Source organism: Danaus plexippus (assembly GCF_018135715.1).
Source record: "Danaus plexippus chromosome 9 unlocalized genomic scaffold, MEX_DaPlex mxdp_24, whole genome shotgun sequence".
NCBI lineage: Eukaryota > Metazoa > Arthropoda > Insecta > Lepidoptera > Nymphalidae > Danaus > Danaus plexippus.
In genome coordinates this window covers 2517633-2538839 of record NW_026869847.1, presented here as the reverse complement: position 1 = coordinate 2538839, position 21207 = coordinate 2517633, and the positions used below count along the sequence as shown (strand labels likewise).

Genomic DNA, 21207 nt, shown 5'->3' with positions numbered 1-21207 from the left:
TTTCATGGTTTTCATTACAGTCTTTTCATGATAAGCATTAAATTAGACTTTTATGAGACCTAAAAACTCGAAATAAATAAAATGATGAAACTAATATTTTTCGGATTAATATGCGTATTTTGTTATGTTAAAAACTACATATTCCCGACGTTTCGGTTACTTTGCAGCAACCGTGATCACGGGCAGACGTCACCTATTCACTTTTATATCTGTAAAATATTGCTATAAACAAGGCAAAACACATTGTCATCACTATACACTTCAGTATTATCAAATCTGTTGTTTCATTTCATAATTTTAAAGTTATTTTATTCCACTGAGCGGATCAAAATTCTATTACCTAAATAAACTTTTCGGATTTGCTACCACGGAGTAATAATAAACAAAAATTATTTAAAACTAAACTTTTTACATCGTCTCTCTATTCAAACATATTTTCTCGTCCAGCTCAACGCTTTGTTTGCTTAATTAATTGAAATCAAAATTGCCATCCAGCAACGAATCAAAAAAAAACTTTAAGTTTGCCTTCAAAATGCTATCATTTAAAAATACAAAACCAATTTTTAAAAAATACATATTATTTTCAATGAAAACTTTATAAAAGACCTCCAAGCTAGTTCCGATCCACATCCCACTCTTGTTACTATAATGTTTAATCTAAGATTTAACTTTATGTTAATCTATTAGTAATAGCTCAACGAGATGCTAATTTTGTGTGAAAAGCTCTTTCGAAAACTTAAACAGGTTATCCATTAATAACTCTGAGAGAGACCATAGCACATTAGCACTTGTTTTACTAAAATAATAAACATGATAATTTAGAATAAAACTAAAAATATACTTTTTGATGTTATTCGTAGTAACGACAAATGGTTTCATACAACGCAATGCAAGTTTCTTTAGTTTTATAATAATAGAAAATTATTCACAGTTTGCGAAATCGATTGCCAACTCATTCTGACTAGCTTCAAAGAGGAATCTACACATATTTTTAGATCAAACACGTTTCGTTATTTTATTCCTTTAATAATTATTATTAAACATATATCTGTATACCTAATAAATCAGTCTTAATAAGTCAGTATCTCAACAAATATTTAATCTTCCATTAGTAATTTCTTAGTTTCGAACAATAATAACAATCTGAGACGGTTAGGTTTATTCCATAAAACTGAACAGAATTTATATTGCCTACAATTCATAGTATACATAAATGTCAAAGGTGTTTGATTTGCGTCATTAATTTGCAATTCCAGGAAAAATATGACGACAACCATACCTATAATTTTTATTTAGCGACATTAAAGGAAAGAAAACTTATATATAAACCGAGAATATGCTCCGATCTACTTCACCACTTTAGATAATATACTCTCATGAACAAATGAAGCGGCTTCTCTCTTTAAACTGTCGTTGTAGAAAATCAAGCGTACAAGCGACTACAATAGACTTGCCAATAGCAGAAAGTTTATAAAAGACTTACAAGCCGCTATTGAGCTACAGAGATTTAAAGAGTTCGCTTTTCTTGCATTCACATCAACACCAGATCGAAACAGTACAATTAATGAATCAAATTGGTACGACCTTACAGTCGGACGACAGCAATGAACCATTTGTCCCGCAGTAAGGGTGTTGGCTGAGAGTGAATTACGACGAATATCCGGGGAGCTGGGGACGTTGGAACGTGCGGCATCACTTAATCTACTCTAATTGGGAAATATAGCTACAATTTTGTGCGACATTACAAACCAATATATGCTGGGACAGCATATGCATTATCTTTTTCCATTTTTTTTTAATATATTTTGCTCGATTAGCAAACATTAAATTAAAATACTAAATATTGTTCTAACATTCTTAATGTCGCTTGTTGTACAAAGCATATATTTTTGCGTAGAACGCATAATATAATACGTCAAATTTTTTGGCACTGAAAATTTCCAAATGATCCCGACTTCACTTTAATAAAACTTAATTCTTCAGTGTTAAAACATTGATACTAATTAGAGCATAAACAGCAGGACACCCCTTATTTGCTTACGTCATAAAAATGTTTTACATAAACCTCTAGGTGTTAATACTAGGCAACCCTATTTCTAACTTGCTTCCTTTAAACAAACTACTTTTATCATTAATACAAAGAGGAAATATCTCCGTTTATAATTACCTCAAGCAATTCTGGTTCTTAAAGCCTAATTGGTGTTTTGTTACAATTCTTTCATAAATAAAAATAAACGCACGGGCCTAATTTCCGGTGAAAATAAATCTCACAATTAATTATAATCCTAATTTGTTAAATTTTGTGGGCTGATATCGTATTTAATGGACTAAGACCACCATTAAGGAGCAAAACAATAAAATGTTATTAGTTTACCTTCGTCTATTGCCCGTAAAGATAAAAATTATTGCTATGTGGTTGAAAACCGTCCAAATGATTTAAAAAAAAAACATTTTCAAAACAGAAAATGTTAACTGAAAAATGAAAAGATGCTCTTCTCTGTATTTAGCAAATTGAATGCGAACCAAATCTCACGCCACTCTCCAAACGGATCGGAACGCTTTCAAAAACGAAATTATAAACATCAATTTTCGTTTATAGATTACTATCAGTTTTTTTTCCTCGTTAAATGTTTTTCAATCTCATGTTTACTTTTATAATATTTAAATTTGTATTACCCTAATTAAATATTGTTATATATTCAAGTTGAAACGCCCGATTAATTTATTCACTTAACCTTATTTGGAACATAGTAAAAATAAAAAAGTACTACATAAGTGTAAATGTAATTTTGTTAATTGTACTAAATGACGTATTTTCAATAACAAATGTTGACGGGCAAGTAACATAATTAATCAGCGTACGAGATACCTCAAGGTTTACTACGTCACAATGTATAAACTAAATAATCTTTGAATATATATATATATATATATATTTGTGAAAAGTTTATTTTTCTAAATCGTATTCAAAAATGTAATGGTAATTGTTTACAATACAATACTTACTCGCATATGTCAACCACGGCCGAAAACATCAAGGAACAAATAAAGGCACGTAAGAAATTATACGATTTAATATTTATTTGTTGTATATATTCCATCCATAATTCTCGTAAACAATGATATCGAGAAATCCACTAATTACAAGTTCTCATTAGTCACGGTATCGGAAAAGTCATTACATAAATAATCATTTACTCTTTATATAAATCATAAATATTATCAATAGATATAAGTGTTGAAAATAGACGCACTGTTCTTGTCAAGCAGCACAATATTCAACAATTTAATATATAAAGTTTATAAAAAAAATCAATATTCAAGACACATTTCGTCTGAAATCCAATTCGGAATTGATTTACTAAACCAAAATTAGCACAATGACGGCAATCATATACGTGACTAAATGTTCCCATTGCACGGAGAATTGAAATGTCAATTTTCGGTAAAACAGTCCCGTAAATCGGGGTACATTGATTGCAAAATCTCGGAACACATCACGTATACTACGATTTATCATTCAATCAAATATATAGAATTGATATATAACTTGTAATATGAAATCAATTATATAGAATAATAAAAATATAAGCTAATTACTGTATGAACGTGAGATAATAACAAGAGGGTAGTTACACGTCCATTGTCATTACCGATGCAAACCAGACGACGGCATGATAAATTTCGTAAATGCAACGTCTTTTGACATTTAAGCTACTCCCAACGGCATCTGAATTCGTAAATAGCTATACATCAACATACACTGAGTTTAAGAATGTACATAAATAACATAAAACTCATATCTCGATTGTAATGGACTTCAACAACCGGCCAAGTTCATTTCTTACTTAATTCGTTTATATTTTTTTGTAGTAAAGTGTACAAAACTTCACTATTGATGATGATAGAATTGTCAATTACTCTGGCCTAGCCGGTTGTGTGCTCATTTTATTTTACGATACACAAACCCTTTGACCCGAATCTTGTTCTAACCTCGACCCTCCGCCGTTCAAGCCAATAAAATCAAATGACGAAGCTTACAATTAACCTACCCCCTATGAAGATCTGAATATACGATCTATAGAAATGTCGCAGAGCACTTGCTTCAAGATCTTCAATGTTGATTACCGGTTTGTGTTCATTGGTACTGCTAGTGTATGTTTATATGACATTAGTTATTATTTTTCCACCAACTATAGTTAACTATTGTTAATAAGTTGTTTGATATCACGAAAGAAATAATATCTTTTAACACAAAAAGCATATTTATTAGACGACAGGTCTCAAAAACATGATTCATATTTAATCAAACTGACACGCTTTTTAATTACTTAAAAAAGGAATGGGCTTCATACATCTAATATTTATTTAATTGTATCACAAAAAAACTAATGTTTTCATGTTATCAATAACACGTTTGTTACGAAATTTTATTATAAACTTAAATAATATTATAAATTATTTGAATTTCCATTAACTCACTTCGTAAGCAATAAAAATAATTGAACAGAATACATAAACTTAGTCTTTGAAGGAGCTTTGACTGCATAATAGTTTAATTCCTTTGTTAAATCTCCTCGCTTTGGGACAAAGTGACCAAACATACCCGTAGTGGCCTCTAGTGACCCAGCTAGTGTGGCCGACTTGCATGAAATCGAACGAGCATTTAGGGAGTGTGGAAATAACAAATAGGCATAAGTGTTCAAATTATGTAGTATTTTTATATCACATTGAGTGAAATTTTACATATAATGTATATTACTCTACTGAATTTTATTACTGGTAGTTTTAATTAAAGGACTTCTTGAAAAGATATTGTTGAACTAATTCTTAACAAGTAATTGATTTCCCTGATGGAAACCTTAGAAGATAAATAGTTTCATATTTCAAATTCTTGGATGAAAATTGCAAGTTTCCTAGAGTATAAGTAAGAAATCTGATAGAGTGTAATAGTTTACGGTATCAGATTATAAACTTACATATAATTCACATTGCATAACTTTTTAATAGTTTGCACGATTTGCATAACTTTTTAATAGTTTATTCTATCAAGTAAATTAATGACTTTTTCGAACAAATTTCAAATGCACATATAGTGCTATAATTACGAAACCTAATATCGAAGTGAAAGAAATCTTAAGTTCAGTCACAAAATGACTAGTACCATATTTGTATTATACCTGACATTGTCCTGTATAGGCTTAATGCAAGTAAAGATGAATCAGAATATGAATGTATTATATTAAAGTTTTTTACTTCATTGACCTTACAAAGTTTGGACAAAATAGTCTACAGATATATAAATAGCAGTACAGAGATAGATCTATTAGGTAGGCGTAAACTGGAATAAATGAATCTATAAGAAGTTATAGTCGTTTGAGCACCATTACAGAAAAAATTGAAAATTCCGGCCAATCTATGAACCTTTTTACCAAAGGAGAAACATTATGTAACAACTAAAAGCTTTCAGTACCGGAAGTCAGTATCGAACCACTTGTCCACCATGTTGTTTGAGTTTCAAAATGTCTGGACAAAGTTTTAAATGTAGCTGGTCATACTGAAAGCGTTGTTTATGTGACTATAACTAAGTTACTTAAAATACTCCGCCTGCTTTAAACGGTAAATTTGTTCCATAAAATTTAAAAAGAACTTATTACTTAAATAATTACGTGATCTCGAAGCAATGCAAGTAAATTGAATACAACAACTGTTAGAACTATAAAAGTTACTTACCATGTTTTGGATACTATAAAGTTTGTAAGCCATTAAATTAATGGTGGTCAATTTTACTAGGTAATACAAGCTAACATTGTAGTAGGGACTTGATAAATATTTGAGTTTCAAGTCTCAGCAGCAAGGACTGAACTTGTTTGATTGTTCATCGGGCACTACATAAATTATTTTGCTTTACCCTTAATAGGAATCACCATTCCAGAGCATACGGAATTTTAATAAAACTTCCAACGGTTTATTCTAATTAAAAATTGTCGTAGGTTGTATTTGTATTTTTTTTTTAAGTTAAAGCCTGATATTATAGTAAATACCACATGTCTGATTCTTTATGTCTAAAATTGTTTATTCTTTTATTATTTAATAGCGGTGTTCTGACAAAAAATATATATTTCAAATATTATGTCACGATCTGATGTAGCAACATACGAATTCTATAAATTATGTCTAAGGCCACAAACTCAATCCATCTCAGTAAAAAGACAGATATTTTATGTCTGTTGTACTTCATTGCGGTCATACTTTTTACATTAACTACAAATTGTAGTCAGTATTTTGTGCAACTCAATTAGAAGTGTAAAAATATTTATTTTATATTATAAATAAATCAAAATCATATACGACTTTATTACGTTTGAAACTGCAGTCATCAAAATACCATAATATAATTATCAGATAACAAATAAATTGTGTATAATTTTGTTAAATAGTATCGTAACACAAACACGAAATGAATCAAACATGCGTTTTAACATTTAAAACGAATAGACCCGAACTGTAATCCGAAAAAGCTTAAAGCCTTACGTTTACGTTTTTTATTCTTTCACCTTATTTTTCATTCAACCACCGTTCAATCATTAATTGACAAGAGCCAAACAAAATTCTAGAGCGCTTTCATCCGTAACGATTGCTAGCAGTCAGTTTTATTTGGGTCGTTTTTTTGAAGCAATCAACACTTTGTCGTGACTGTTTTCATAGAGAACTTTTCTTTAGTCCGCTTATTTTTTTTTACAATTACAATATCATTAGAACTTTAAAAAGGCGATAATTAAAAATCAACTATACCATAATTATATATTACTAACTTAAGTGTGCAGATATCTTTAGTAAAATATACAATAGCGTGTAACATGAACATGTCGTAATTCCATTTTATTTATAACAAGAAACGTGATATAAATAATTCCTTTATAGTTATAAATATATATTTGAAACCCCCATGCTTTACAGTTTCATTTGTGTCAATGATGACTTTCTATGCGTTGAAGCAAATCCCCATGACATTTACATACAGAACCAATAACGGTTTCAATTTACATTTAGAAATAGGTGAACACACATAAAAGAAAAGGTTTGTAATCTCTGTATCACAACAAGACAGTACGAATTCATCGCATCTTCTGAATTCAATAAATAAGAGACGAAGTTTAAAAAAAGACTTATTCTTTTCAAAACTCAGGTCAAATATGAAATTTATATGAAGTTACATTGTACTGTAGACGTTTCTTGAATTTACAGCCTTTTTCGACTTCATATTTATTGTCTGCAAGTCTTATTGTATACCATGTATTTCGATGAAAAACTTAAGATTATATCAATAATAAAAAACAGTACAACCCTCGTTTTCTTTTCGATATGGATTAGATTTTGCATCAAATTGTAATATGAATGCAAAACTAATATTTGGACCTTCGAAAAACTAATGATACTAAACAAAAGCTTCTCAATAAAAATTCATATTTTATTAATAAGTAGATATCTCAGGAATCATATTCATAAATACATTAAAAAACATAAAACTTCTGTTACATACAAATTATTCGACCGAAGATAAGCCCCATCAACACAGATCACATAATGGCATCCTTCAACATTGCTCTTTGGCATTTCAATTGGTAACGAACGCTTGGAGAAACACTCATTACCGAGTAGTACAGTTTCAGACTTAAATCAGTCTCTACAATGACCAAATTATTGAGACCCGGAGACAATAGACTATTGTTGGTTGCATAGAGTCATTTATGGTAGATGATGTTTTCACGAATAAACAATGTTTCAAACGAATCCAATTGAAAAAATATTTTAACAGATTTTGAAAGTTGGTTTTAGAGTGGTTTATCCCCTAATATTTAATATAAAGCTATTCTAAAGCTTCTCACCAATTGACCTCACACAACGCACATATTTTTAAGTGAATTACTAACTTCGATGTTCGTACACGTTTCAGGGTCTATATTCGATTTTACATAGTAGCCAGAGAAATTGGAAACAAAATTACTTAAAAGAGCTCAAAACTGTTGTAATTAAAGAAAGGAACCACCTATTGCTAGAGAGTTTCATAGTTAATTTACAAAATAATGACTTATCAGATGAAGGCAATTGTGACATCAAAAGAAAGTACACTGAATTCTCATTTCAACGAAGAGGGAAGAGCATAAAATAAAGCTAGAACAAAATTTAATCAGTTTCATTACAGACTCATCATATTAAGCCACAAATTTGAGTCTATTAATTTTTTTTGTGTTTAGCACCAAAAGTTTTTAAAATAAGTCTGAGACAAAAATTAATAACATTACCGTGGTTGTTCATTGCTAGGTTTCATCACTTAATTCCCTTAAGATTCATTTCAAATATAACTGACGTAAGAAATAAATTCAAAATCGAGAAATAAAATGTATATCGTCTTGAATTTAAACCAAGAAACGATTTTTCTATTATGTTAGAATCTTAAATTTTTATGAGAACGAAAACATGTGTTACACAAAATCGATAGCATAGAGACATTCGGTACCTCACTAATTATTTTACATTTACTCAATTATACTGTTTCGTGAACTGTTATACTTTGACGTCAGCGTAACGATCCTGTCGCTACCCATGGTAACGGAATAAAATTACCTAACATATTTCATGCCAGCATTCCCTACTGCATTCGATTTAAATCACAAAACTGTTATGCAATCACTTTCAAACGACTATCATTTCTAAAATAGCCTTAGAGAGCATTCAGTTTTATGATATTATTAACAAATATAATTAAAGAATGTGATACGTTACTTTTATCTTTTCTGGAACATAATTAAATACATCATTAGTCCGTTCAGTTAGAAAGAGAATTGTTCTCTTAATTAAATTTAAATTACCATGTATTTTAATACACATATTTTATTGCTTTAAACAATAACGATTATAAGTATACCTGTCTGCTGCTAAGTGATTATCAATATAATTAGATACGAATATGCTAATATTTATTCATCTAAAAATTTAACAAAATTTCTATAAGACACAAAACATGTAATATTTAAAAGCCGGACGGTAAAAAAAGATGTCAACACCTAAATATTTTGCGAATCTCCCGTGAAACGTATTTCCCTTGGGAATATTTTCGTGTTTTATGTTTTACAAACAAGATTAAGCTAGCTTCAACTTACTGTAGGATGTACAAATATAGCTGTGTTACGACCCTCGAGTTTATTACTATTCACTTTAACGCAAACCTTGATACCCATTATATTTAATAATGCACGAAACATTCGTATGTTCTTGGATTAACTGTAATTAGTGTAACAGAATATTTGCGTGCTCACTTTATTATAAATAAAACTCTATATTACGTAACACAGTTATTTTCTTTGAGCAAGTTTTATTTATGTTTGTTTTACACTTCGCGAATATCCGCTTCTGTTATTACAGAACTCTTTGCAACCACACAAAACACTGGCAGGAATTTTCCAGAAAGTTGACTAAAATAAAAAAATTCTTTGAGTTTGTTCCTTGTCTAATTATTTCAGTCTAAAGTAAGAGTCGGAAAAGAAAACCGTTATTTTCTCTTTAATATTGTAAAATTAGAAATATGAAGAACTCTTAGGAGGATCTCGTTTAGTATTTCAAAAGCACGGAAACTTAATAGAGAATATATACGAGTAGAGTTTCGAATATAATATGTAGATAAACAATAAATTGTATGGGATAGTGAATATTTTTTTAAATTCATTATAGCATAAAAAAAGTTATATATTTTCACAGATTGGAATTTAATAAATAACAGGTGCTTTAAATATTTAACGAGACGGATCATATTTTTAAAATTGGAAGCATTTGCAATTCCTGTTTAATATTTAAGCTATTAAAATATCAATTAACTTATATATATATATATATATATATATACATATATATATATATATACTCGCTGTTACCCGCGATTCCGTCTGCGTTTGAAAAGTAATAAGAAACTATGACAAAACTTTAAAGCCCCGTATGCGCCCTGCCTCCGACTCGCGGGTTATAATATCGGAATGGTCATTCGGGATTTTGAAAAAAAGTACCCTAAGTTACTTTTTATTACATAAGCAACCTGCCAATAAGTCCCGTTAAATGTGCTTCAGCCATTTTAGATATTAGCCGAAACAAACATGCACTCGTTATTGTGTTTACATATATATAAAAAAATAGGGGTTAGTGATAAAAAAGCAAAAATTTTGGTTTATATGTATTGTTTAATGGCACATTATAAAAAAATAAAAACAAAAAATTAAAAAAAAAAGTTTAAGGGTGAACAACCCTTATGACTAAGGGATATGAAAAATGGATGTTGGCCGATTCGCAGACCTATTCGATATGCTCACAAAACTTCATGAGAATCGGTCAACCCGTTTCGAAGGAGTGTGGGAACGAACATTGTGACACGAGAAATTTATATATAAGACATATACACATTAATCCAATAAGCCGCACAACTAACTGTAAGGTTTTCATAGCTTTAACATAACTTTTTATTTACGAGACATATGTATGTATATACGAACCCATAGTGCCAGCAGCACTTTTACGCACATTATATTATAAGAAATACGTAACTTTAAAAATGAAACTATAAAGTTGACACTTACAACCAAGAATATATCACGACTATTTTTCAAAAGTATAACCTTCCCTTTCAGATTTCCCCCGGGGCAGACTGTGTGAAATAATAATTTCTAATACAGGCTTTCATTCCACATTAGTATCCAGTACACAATCGAAAGTATAAGGCTAAAGGCCTCCTCATTAAAATTCAACAATGCAACTCATACTTGCATCAGTTCTGAGCATAAGTAAGTGCTACTTCAGGTGAGGAGAGATTGCACGCAGATTATTTTTCCAGTAGGAACACATAATAACCAAGCTCATAATGGTCGAATACTTGATTAATTTAATGACATATTTATATCAAACAAATTGAATTAAATACAAATATTTCGTTATATAAGATTTCTATATAATATTATATTTCTTCATTGCCCATATTATCTTTTAATTATTATTATTTGATGGACATTTTTATGAAAAGTTGGATACAATTATTTGTTTATCCTTCTTATGTGTGTTTATTTTTTTATGAACCTCAAAAACTATACCTATTCAATATATATTAAAGATAATTGGCAAAAATACTGTATTGCAGCTCGAATTAATTATATTCATCAATAAATAGATTATGTAACAACGTCATACGTACACAATACAAATCGATTTCAATATAATAAACATGTTTGATACAGCTTTATTAGAAGATAATTAATTTTCATATATTTTATATATAAATAAAAAATATGTTCGATATATTGTTCTGCTAATAAAATGTAAAATTTTGAAACATTTACATAGCCTTAATTATAAAATAATTACTTAAGTCTGTTATAATAGTCTTAATTCGTAAAATTAGTGAAGTAAGATTAAAAAATATAACCTATAAAAGACTTCTAATCGGGTGTGCACAGCGCCGATATTCTACATAATGGAGTTTGTAGATTAATTTAAAAATGATCAGTCGAAAGTATTGTAGTCTCTTAATTACAATATAACCTTAAATAAACATTATTTAAAGACATTGAATGTCCTTAACATGTATAATGTGAGTATATATTTTTTTTTACTTATTATTAAAATTAATTGATACGGGAAAACTGTCAACGATATGACCGACAGGAATGATTGAACTTATTGTAGTCAAATATATGTATACACATAAACCCTCAGATACACAATATATAACAAAATTCTATTGTAAATATTTATTGGTAAAGGTAATTTGAATAACAAAGATTTCATTAACACGAACCAAAAATCTTCCCTTATGAATGAAAGAGATTAAAGTTAGCCAAGGCTTTTATGTAAATTTGATTTTTTTAGCCAGGTACAATCCCGGAATCGATTCCGACTGCGGTTTTAGTTAAGACGTTCCATTTATTTTTCCATTTTACACAAATGTCGCTCTAAATCCCGACAATGCTATCCTTTCTTCAACAATATTATTTATTCGTTTGAATAAAATCTTTAAGTTTATTTACTTTTCCCTGTTTTAAACAACGCTTCTTATAATAAAATATCTGTATCACGTTTTTTTAGTAGACTGAACAATAAATTAAAAAAACCCAATCGAATAATCCCATTCGGATGTACTCATTAGTGTCGAATTCAAAAACCAATTTTTAATATAGGCTAAAATATTAATCAAATTTGTAGTTTTCATAGAGTAGTTAAAATAAATTAATCTATATTTCCTGGTGAAACAACAAAGATATTAAATTAAAATGTACCTTTACGTTCATATGTGCTCTAGAACGCAACTTTATGACAAAGGGAAATGAGCCATTACGCGCTCGGATAGACTTCGTTACTGAACCTTAGGGTTGTCGGTTCTTCATAAAATAACAATGTTAATTACAAAGGGTTTTTGCCTAGAAACAGCTGCCAAGAGCTTTGAAAAAAAAACATTCTGCAAAATTACCACTAATACCAAAATCTGGAAGTATTCTCTGAATAAAATCCTTATTAAATCATTATAGAACTCTCAATCAATTATGATCTTATATTCTGAATTAATAACGTTTTATGAGAGTCATATAAAACAGCGAAGTTAATAAATCAACAGCTTAAATTGGAGTCATAAAAATCTGTTCCAATCTAAATCTATACGATCGATTTGAAGCGAAGGTTTTATCGCTATGTTTAAATATAACCAATCTGCTTGCAGCATCGTAAAATTACTGCAAGCTACTATATGCCAAAACTGCATCGTTCTATCCAGAAACTCCGAGAAACTAGGGCAATATTTTTAACAGCATCCATAACTTGTAGCCGTTTCACACTATCCTCTGAGGGTGCATTAAAATATATCTCAAGTATAAACATTGGTTTCATCTAGCCTAGAGCTCGGTATAAATTTGAATTCGTTTCGAAGAACTCAGAATATAGCGAAATACATTAAATATTTGTTTGATACCTTGCACTTTACAATATTAAATCAGTTACATAGATTTTCTTAAAGCAATAACTTTCTCTTTAACATACGATTCAATGGAACACTCTAACAGGTATATTTCTTTATATCCAAGTGATCTAAGCAGTATAACATAAACATTTGTATATATATTGTGTGTCTACTAAATAGATGTTTTGACTACAGACCAAGGAAAATTATTGAATGTATTACAAGTATTCTAGCATTGATTCAAAGAATGTTGTTGCGATAGTATATATTGGTTCTAAGCCGGCATATCGTTGAATCATAAATGAGAAATGTCTCAGGATGGGAAGGTTCAATGATATATTCGCATTACAAATTAAGGTAAAAAACTGCTAGTATCTTTACAATTTCGTTATAACGTGATGAATATTTACTTATATTTCACAAACATTAAACTATGATTATACAGCTAATATTGGATTTATTAGTCTTAAAATAAATAAACACATTTCTAAATAAAAAACTAGAATACGCGATGGAATATATTTTGTTATCAAAAGTTTAATATTAGTAATGACTTTTAGAAGTTCAGATATATTCACCTAACAAATGATTAACTTTTCAAGAAGGACGTGTTCAGACTACCCCTAGATAGTCTACCTACCTAATAGATACCTAGTGTCTACTAAGCTAATTAACCCTTGCTGGAGTACTCTGATTAATTAAAATTCATTTATTACTTAGCGGAAGCCACCACTTTTATTACTTAGAAAATAGGGCTCGTTAAGGGATATATTATATTCAATAGAGTTCACATCTAAAGCAATCAACAAATCCTATTAATGATAATTATATTCAATTCGTAAGGATCTCAAGGTTTTGTCAGGGAACAAAGATACGTTCTCCATCCATATGTACATACGTACAATAGCACTAACTAACCAATAAGGAGAAAGTTTAACTACAGCTACATTCTGAAACTCTTTCAGCAGAGTACATACTTAAGTTCCTTGAAAAATAAAAATTTATTTCGCTTAAAAAGTTATGAATTCACTTTATCATCTAAATAAAATTTAACTATTTGTTTGATTTGTTAAAAAATTTGTTTAAAGGAACTGTTGTATCCTAAAGCTATATTTATTGATTGTATCGGTACAAACTACAGTAACGTCTTTCGCCTCAACGATTCAAGTACTGCTCTTGTGTGTTTCAAACGTTTGAGAATGCATTAAATTTGTATTTTCTAGTAGGAAACCATTTATTTGGACAAAATAATTTCGTCACTGTTTTGGAATCATCATTAAATCGATTCAAATTCAAAAGAACATTTAAATAACCATTATGTATATGTTTTGAAGTTTATGTATAAATATTTTTATCACTTAAAAATTCACCATTATTATGAATAACGTTAAAATGTATATATATATATATATAAAAATATCTATTAACTTATATATATATGTATATATAAGTTAATAGATATTTTAATAGCTTAAATGTTGAACAGGAATTGCAAATGCTTCCAATTTTAAAAATATGATCCGTCTCGTTAAATATTTAAAGCACCTGTTATTTATTAAATTCCAATCTGTGAAAATATATAACTTTTTTTATGCTATAATGAATTAAAAAAAATATTCACTATCCCATACAATTTATTGTTTATCTACATATTATGTTGGAAACTCTACTCGTATATTCAGAAGAGGAGAAGAGTATATATATATATATATATATATATATATATATATATATATATATATATATATATATCGAATTATATAGGTTAACTAAAATTGAAAGTGGTAGAAATAAAGGGTTCAAATTTTTTATCAACGTTCATGAAATTCTATCAAATAAAACATTCCACACAAAATTTAATGGATCCCATAGGTGCGATCATTGATTCATTTTACCATATTATGCTCAATTTTCTACCCAACAATTTTTTTTCATATAAAAATCGGTTCCTATGTGACAATTAATCGAAATTGAATGTTAGAAAAACAATGAGTAAGAGACACCTTAAGTCCTCATCAATCATAATATTTTCCTCATAATATTTATGTATATTTGTGAAAAAAATATATAAAAATGGATCTGTATAATCAAACTTTCGCTATATTAATTACGGATCAATAATATCATTAATAACTGGGCATCATACTTTGTTATATAAAATCAAATTTTATGTTTTTGCGTCATATTTACCTATCTATATATGATTGTTATAACTACAGAAGTAGTTTAGCTCGACCTTACTAGCATGGAATTCAAACATTCCGTATACCGTAGCATTAAGGTAATGGTGTGAAACAATCTGTTATTCTTAAAATAATAATCTTTAAGTTTTAAATTTGAACCAATATTTTGGCAGATATCAAAATTAATTTGACCTTTTTCACTTTATTTCTAACAACGTCCCTCTTCCTCACCGAATATTTCAGTGTCTTCAGTATCATACGTGATTATTATATTATATCCACGTATTATCTCATTCTGCAGCTTTCTACACAATCCCTTTCAATCCTTGAGGCTATGTTAGAACTTAATTGAATTTGTTTGCAAGAAAATTTATAAAAACAATTTCTGTCTCATCCCCGAAGCTTAATAGAATATCGTTTTCTAAACTGATCCCTTGCTAAATTATGCAAAGATACTAGTTATAGCGAACCGCTGGGGGCCGCCGTTTTTTGACATCGAGTAATAAAAGTTAAACTGATTAATCCAGTCCCCTAGCAGAACAAATTAAACAAGCCTAAGCTTTCTTTGTTTCGATATATCCCTCATGTACGTCTCTCTCGTTATGTGGGTTGCAAAGTTTTAACGAGCCGAATAAAGGTCTATTCTCTTGAGTCTGAATTACGTATTCCCCTTTCAGAATCATGTGAGAATCATAACGTCGCACTAGCTAGTGGTAAGCTTACCGCACACTTAGCCGCACTATTAAGACATTATATAAACTTACCAAGTAGGTCAACTTACTAATACTTGGCTGACATGAAAAATATTCCCAAGAATTTAACTACAACCGGTGCACGCAAGACGTAGAAATATTATGGGCACAATAATAGGCTCAGTCCCCAGTACTCTACTGATAATTTTGTATATTTACCTGTAATTTCTAAGCACGATGTTGCTGTGCACAAGAAACGAAAACAAAATGGAGGACAGGTTTTTGTTGGTGGTAATGTTGACTGACAATGAATTCTGCCTGTGATAATATTTAAACATTGCTAGTTACAATTAAATTTGGTACTTTCACGATATTAAAATAAGTATTTTTTTTAAACCAATATGTAATCAGGTTTATTTGAATATGCACATTGTAGTTTGAAAAATAACTGTTATTCTGGTTCAAACGTTCTCGACAAGTTTCAATAGTTTTATAGAATTTTAAACTAATTTTAAAATTCATTTATCCTTCTTATTAAATGAAATGTCCTAATTAATCATTTTTTAGATAATCTAATAATATAATCTCTTATTGTAGGATACGTTAAATTAAATACAAAATCAAGGCAATTAAATTACCTTAAATTATATTGGTATGTATATGTAATACTTGTTTGATTTGTTATTTCTGAAACGAAAAAGACAGATTTTTTTTTAAGTGGACAATCAACGACTTCAGTATTTTAATATATTGTACCAACAAAAGAGATCCTACTCACCTTAAAATTTTCCTCAAAAGATGCGGCTCAGAACTTCTTAGACTTCTTTCTGCATGTAAGGATGAAAACTGACTTAGGGGGACTTAAAAAGTTTTGGACTATCCTCACCGCTTATATATAAGCTTTGTCTCACATACGATTTCGGCGCGATTTTTGTTGTCCTGTGTGGGGTAGGTTTAAAGGCAGCGTGCGTTCGCCGCAGTACCGCGCGTTGTTCTGCCGCGCCCCGCTCTGCCACCCCTCCTACCCTCTCAGTGCCTTCATTCGTTTAGACTTCGCGCCCTTTGTGACACTCAACACCATTGTTCATAGCCAAAAGCTTTTACAAAATTTTATACGGAACAGATTTTTATGGCACACTTTCTGCCAATCTATTGTTGTTTAAGATTGATTTGTTTTATCGGTTATTGAAAAGAAAATAGATATCTTGCTTTATGGAAAAAATATTTATATTTTGTACGTTTTGTTTTTTAAATTGTCGATGAATATTTAATGTTCCAAAAAATAATCTATTAAATACCCTTGAGAAATAACAGAATGCCAACAATACAGTAATTTTGTATTTATCGTAATTCGAATCTCATTTATTTGTGCCTTCCCTTTGTTGATGTGAAGGTTCATGAGAACAATACCATTATAACAAACAACTTTCCCTATATTGAGATGAGTTGGGAAGATGAATCGTAGGAATAACGCAATTAGTTCCTATAAAATACTTATTAGTGTTTTTGGCAAAACAAGTTACATTCAACGTCATTTTTATATCTCTTTAAATAAGATGTGAATTGAAACTATTTAAAATCTTAAAAATATCTCTTAAGATTTAAAATGTTAATAAAACATATAAATATTATACATTGCTCAAAAACATATTTGCTTCCAACTAATTCTATTTGCATGCCCATCTCGACAGCTTGCTCTGCAAACCCACGTCGTAGAGATGCTACGGCGTAGAACTTACATCACAGTTATGATCACAAAAATCACATGTAAATAACTACGAATAAATCTCCTGGATTATATTTATTTTAAAAATACATAAATCATTATTTTTATTCTGTAGCTTCGTGGGCTCGCTGGTTACAACGACAATGACTAAGCGTATATGCCAATGATAGATAATATCCATAGAAAAAGTTGTCAAAATATATAATATAACACACTATGTTCATATGTGGTGAATTGGATAATATGAATTAAAATTTACATCACGTCATCCAATAAACGTGACAACAGGAACGTTTACCATTATACTTCCTTTCTAGTTAAGCGTTTTCGATAGTCATAAAAGACCAAAGTCTCACGTTTCAACCCATAAGGATGAATATAATGGCTCCTACATTTGTCAATAGCTAGTAAAAGCTAAAAGAATATTTTATACTGCGGGATATATCAGATATCTAGCTTCAGAGACATTCTCCTTACGTTTACATTTTATAGTTAAAATTCCAGAAATGCGGTTATTATCATCTACACATATAGAATGTAAACAATTATATCGTTCAATAAATATAAGTCTGAAATAAAGCAGACGAGCGAATGGAGCCCAATTATTGCTTAAATGGATTGATTTGAGATAGAAATGGGTGAATGATTTCAGTGTGGGTACGAAAAAAAGAAATATATTATGTATACATGCATATATATATACTTACTCTTTTCCTCTTCCGAATATTGTAGCACCTGACTCTATTTTATTCATCTGCCAGCCATTTTTTAATGTATCAATTACTTTTTATGCTTGCCCGTTTTTACTGACATTTATAATGAATTTCCTCGAAAATTTAACGGTGTAAAAAACATTTTATTTTGATGTTAATATAAAAGAGTGATAATGTAATAATAGCCACTGACTGTGTTATATATAGCATACGTTTTTAAATGTTGTTCTTATTATGATTATTATAGAAAACCAAAGAACATAAACGGCCTACAAGAAAATAGCCACAAGAAAATACGCGTATCGTACACTTTCACGCGAACTTAATATTAGGAAGGGAATACTTGTACACATATATTTATGTTTTACCATTATGGCATTTTTAAATTTCTCAAATGGATATGTCAAATAATACTAAAATCACATGTCTTAACTTAATTCATGAAACAAATTACTATTATCTTTTCTTTTATATCGTTCAGTCCAGTTTCCAATTCCAGAGACTATATCGCAACATTCAATACGAAGATTTTAATTTTTTTTTTAAACAAACAGCATCGCAGGTTTAATTTGTATAACGGTTTAAAATTCTTTTTTTAAATGTCAAAAAAATTATTTTAGTGAATCCTATATTTCTTGTTACAAAAATTTCAAACATACAAATCCGTAGTCATGCAAAAATATAAATTCAAACTTGTAAAAAAACTCTAAAAGCATTACTCACTAGCACTAGTTCCGAATCTAAAATTAAGAACAAGCTGAATTCATTTCTATGTTAAACGTATACGATATATTTTAGTTTGTGTTTATTTTTAAAATAATCTGAGGTCATCTTAGCAAAACATAATAACATCAACGATGCTGGTAAAAAGAAAAGCTTAGTTTTTATTAAAGCGAACCAGTCCAATAATGAGTCTGAAGATTTAACGACGTTATTATTTTTTATAGAAAGGATAATACGTTCCAAAGATCCGCTTACGTCGACTCTTACAATATTTTCTTCAACAAATTGTTGTCGACTTCAGAAAGAAGAAAAACACTGTCAGATTGTCTTACATTCAAGCAATCAAAACGTTGCCCAATCGCTTCTTTAAAAGTGACAGTTTGACTGATGTATTGTTATCAAGTAGGAAAAATATATTTGAGTAAATGCTATTTATTTGTATCAGGAGTTTTTGTTTATGCTAAATTCAAAACGGATAGTAGAATAAAAACAATTCTTTCACGTTTCTATTAGCTACAGCTCAGGTCATATAGGCACCACCTATAGGTATTTCAACGAATTAAGGGCACCTCATCTTACATTAATTAATGACTATATAATTTATTCAATAATAGAGACGAAACCTCTCAGTATTCCATGGATTCACCGTGCGGGTGCCGAGTCCATCGCGTTGCAGGGAGAGGAGCTTCTACAGTGCCTGGGACTTGTGACCCAGGTGTAGGTTTAAGAGGCCCCAATCTAACGCGCGGTAAACGCTCAGCTCCACTGTCCAAGCTCCTCTCTCTACCTAACCAAATTTGAAACGAAACTACCAGGGCTGCGGTCGACGCACGTTCCAAGAATGAACTGATTTTAATTCTTGACAGGCCCAAGTCTTTTAGCAGGTTGTAGCGAGATTTGGCTATTATACTTCTCGCTCCTACCTCTATCGCGTACAAATTTACAACGAAACTCTTCTTAGTAAGCTCGTAATACTTGTTGACCTGCATGACATGGTCTTTGGGAATGTTGGTTTCCCAAGGAACCATGAGCTCTATTATCACAACGCGATTTAAAATTCGGCAATATAAAAATATGTCCGGTCTGGACGCCGTCGCACAAATATCCTCTGGGATTTTATATTACTTCCTATATATTATATTATATAATTATCGTAGATCCAAGCTTTTTTCATGTTTTTTACTAATCGGTTGGTTATCGACCTTGTTAAGATCGTTCAAAAAGCTATCTACTAATTCCTCCTAAAGATGGAGTACGACCTATATTATCTATCTTACGACCGAGAAATTTAAAGGAACATTTTCCGAAACCGTAGAAACGCATTGACGGCCTTACGATTATCCCGGTTCGTATGAGGTATATTTGGTATTTCGCTTCGTCGGCTAAAATGGATTCTGTGTATTTAGTATTGAACTTGAACCTAAGCCCCCATTTATTATCGCTGCTTATTAGTTTATATACTAAAATGTTAATAACAATATTAAATATTATTGGAGACAAACAACAGCCTTGAAATAGTCCTAAATTGTAACTCAAAGTTTTTGAAACGCTTTCTTTAGTTATTATAGAAAACATTAATTTTGAGGAATATGACGCGAACATATCACTAACTAGTGTTGGACAGTTATACCGTTTTAGCGCGAATAGCATTAATTCATATTACATCGACCCGAACGCATTCTCTAAGTCTATCCAACAAACTGTAATTTGCCTCTCGCTTTTTCTATCATCTTTTAAGCTCTCCGACAACAAAGTGTTGTATCCTAGGCATCCAGAAACCCCGGATAAAAAACCCTTCTGGTCATTTGGCCTAAAATACCTGTTGTTAAGCATAAATCACAACATGCTCATTTGTAGAACCGAAAAAAGATTTTTGCTATGATGTTTGTTAACGCTATCAGTTTGTCAATTGTCCCGTATTGTTCCCATAATTAATATATCTGGTTATATTCAAAGTTTTTATTAATTTATATGAAACAATGATGCAACTTATACAATTTAATTGAAAAATAGAAGTACATGGAAGATGTTAACTCACAAATAGCAGTTATTTGAACTATTATAAAAAAATATATTGTAAAATGGAATCGAACTCAATTTTAAATATTATAGTTATAATATCATATAATTAAAAAAAATACACAGTAATAATTAATAAATTATCCACTACAAGTTCATTATA

The 21207-nt window shown here is 29.9% G+C and overlaps 1 protein-coding gene across 2 annotated transcripts in view; it reads right to left on the bottom strand.

The window, feature by feature from the left end:
• LOC116767323 (slit homolog 1 protein) overlaps nt 1-16856 on the bottom strand; it is a 59333-nt gene extending 42477 nt beyond the window's left edge. Inside the window, exon 1 of one of the 2 annotated variants that reach the window (XM_032657585.2) lies at nt 16642-16856. The gene's annotated coding sequence lies outside the window, so the exon portion shown is untranslated. Of the gene's footprint in view, nt 1-16501; nt 16537-16641 lie in introns of those variants that run through there. The other variant, XM_061527270.1, reaches the window with a different exon arrangement.
• Nucleotides 16857-21207: the final 4351 nt, after the last annotated feature.